Below are 3,244 nucleotides of genomic sequence, written 5' to 3'. Positions count from 1 at the left end.
TTTAGGAAACTTTCTAAAAGAATATTTTAATAAATCCAAAAATTTTATAAAATATTAGTTCTATAATTTAATTTAGAATATTTCAAATCTGAATTTTTTATAATTTTTAAAATCTTTTTAAATTTGGTATTTTCTAATAATTTAGGAAACTTTCCAAACATAGAATATTTATTAAAATTTAAGAAAATTCCAGAAATGATAATTTCTAAATTAAAAAAATATTTCTAAATTTAATTTTTCAAAATTAAATTAGAAAATTTCTAAAAATGAAATTTCCTACCAATTTAGGAAACTTTCTAAAAATAGGAAAAATTTAATAATTCTAGAAAAAATCCAAAATTAATTACAACACAAATTACAAACCGTAAAATAATTTTATAATCATGTCAAAACATGATCAGGCTCTGACACCACTGTTGGAATATACCCAGCGCAGTGTGTGCTAAAACACATTTCGTAAACATGTGCAGTGAAAAATAAAATAATAATAATTTCTAAATTAATACATCACACACACCACACGCATACAAGAATACAACATGTCAAACATGATCGCATAATTAAATTTTTACAGAAAGTAAATTTACGTTAGGTGTACCTTACGGATGACCTATAATAAGAAGGACATCAATCGTAGCGACGTTATCGAACATCGCCTCTATTCATATCCACATCGAGCTCCTCAAAATAACTCCTTGAGTACAAGCCTTTCCTTCGGAAGTTACTAGCCACTAGCGAAGAAGAGGGATCAAGAGGAAGAGGAAGAGAAGCACATAATGGAGAGTTTTCTCCCTTGTGGTGGTCACAGCAATAAGGGGAAAGACTTCCCCTTGTTGGCGGCAGCAAAGAGAGAGAGGAGAGGGAGAGGAGAAAAGAAATTGAGTTAAGGTTTTTCAAAAACTTTACAAGTCAATTAATGATCTCATGTTTCTAAGTTTCTCTCAACCATATCAATATATAGCCCTAATTAATGAGTTAGATTAGAAAGCACAAATCCAACCCATTATCCCTTAACTAAAAATTAGCTCATTTGTTGGTTGCTACTCGGAAAACCTAATGGTTCCACTGTATAAAAATTTTGTACAAAGGTCTGAATCTTTTCCTAGCTACCATGTGTACTTTTAAATTAAACTCGGATCGCCTGCGGAACTTAACACGTTTGATCCTAAGTTTAATTTATTTGTTCTTTTAGGTTTAGACTTGGATCTCCTGCGGAACTTAACACTTTCGATCCAAATCACCTAGGTTATTAATTCTATTAATTATTAATTTCCAAAATTGGCTTCCAGTACTGACGTGGCGAGGCACATGACCTTCTTGGATATGAGAGCAACCACCACCAACTAGACAAAGCCTTTTAAGGAAAGCTAATATTTAATTTCCTTAAATAACTTTAGGTCAACCGAAAAGAACAATCAAATCACAAGGAAAACAAAAAAATAAAAGAACACAACATCGAAAACAAATTCGAAATACTAGAATCGCATGCCTCTTGTATTTGGTATTTTTACAAAGAAATAAAACTAGCATGATGCGGAAAAACATTACTAGTTATACCTTTCTTTTGAAGACAAAGACCTCTTGATCTTCTACCGTATTCCTCTTCTAACCTCGGACGTTGTGTGGGCAACGATCTTCCGAGATGAGAACCACCTTTCCACCTTCCTTCTTTCTTCTAGATTTCGGCCACAATAAATTTCTTCAAGGATGAAGAATTTCGGCCACCACCAATGCTCCATGGGATGCTAGAGACGAGGCTTGCTTTCTCTTCTTCTTCTCCTTCCTTAATCCGGCCACAAACAAGAGCTCCACCAAGAAGATAGGTTTCGGCCAACAAGAGGAGAGGGGAGAAATAGGGCCGGCCACCAAAACCAAGGAAGAGAGGGAGGAAAAGAATAGAGGTTGTTCATCCATGAAGGCTCCTCCACCTCCTCTTTTATAATCCTTGGTCTTGACAAATAAGGAAATTTTAATAAAAACTTCCTTAATTCTTTTGCCATGAAAAGAAAAATTTTATTTAATTAAAAATAATTTTTCTTCTCATTATTATAATGGCCGGCCACACCAAATCTCCAAGCAAATAAAAATTTTAAACACAAATTAAAAATTCCTTATTTGCTTCCGGAAATTTTATAAAAAATTTCTCAAATAATTTTATCCCTTCATGATTGGTTAATAAAAAGGAAATTTTATAAATTAAATCTTTCTTTAAACATGTGGATAATTTTCAGAAAGTTATCTCTAAAAATTAAAATTTCCTTTCAATCTACAAATAAGGAAAGATATCAAATCTTTTCTTAATCTTTTATAGAAACTAATAAAAGAGAATTATTAATTTTTAAACTTTTAAATCATGAACATGGTTAAAAGGAAAGTTTTTACCAAAATTAAAATCAACCTTTTTAATCTACAAATAAGGAAAGAGATTTAGTTCTTCTCTTAATCTTTTGTAGAATCTTATAAAAGGAAAGATTTAAATTTTTAAACTCTCTTTTAAACCATGTTATCCACATAAGAAAAATTTAAAAAATAAAATCCTTTTATTTTAATTTGGGCCGGCCACACCAAGCTTGAACCCAAGCTAGGGCCAGCCACCTTGAAGCACCCATGAACCAAACTTTGGAGCTAGCTTGGCCGGCCCCTATGAGATGGGTAAGAAGGTGGGTATAGGTGGGTATAGTACTCTATAATTAAGAGGCTACGATAGGAACCGAGAGGAGGAATTGATTTTGATCTCCCGATAAAATTAAGCATCCCGTGTTCGCCCCGAACACACAACTTAATTTTATCAATAATAATTCATTCCACTAGAGAACTATTATTGAACTACCGCACCAATCCCAAATTACATTTTGGGCTCCTTCTTATTATGAGTGTGTTAGTCTCCCTGTGTTTAAGATGTCGAATGTCCACTAATTAAGTGAGTTACTGACAACTCATTTAATTAATATCTTAGTCCAAAAGTAGTACCACTCAACCTTATCATCATGTCGGACTAAGTCCACCTGCAGGGTTTAACATAACAATCCTTATGAGCTCCTCTTGGGGACATTCTCAACCTAGATTACTAGGACACAGTTTCCTTCTATAATCAACAACACACACTATAAGTGATATCATTTCCCAACTTACCAGGCTTATTGATTTATCAAACTAAATCTCACCCATTGATAAATTAAAGAAATAAATATCAAATATATGTGCTTGTTATTATATTAGGATTAAGAGCACACACTTCCATAAT

The sequence above is a fragment of the Zingiber officinale genome, chromosome 10A, assembly GCF_018446385.1.
Source record: "Zingiber officinale cultivar Zhangliang chromosome 10A, Zo_v1.1, whole genome shotgun sequence".
NCBI classification, from domain to species: Eukaryota; Viridiplantae; Streptophyta; class Magnoliopsida; order Zingiberales; family Zingiberaceae; genus Zingiber; species Zingiber officinale.
This window is presented reverse-complemented; position numbering follows the sequence as displayed.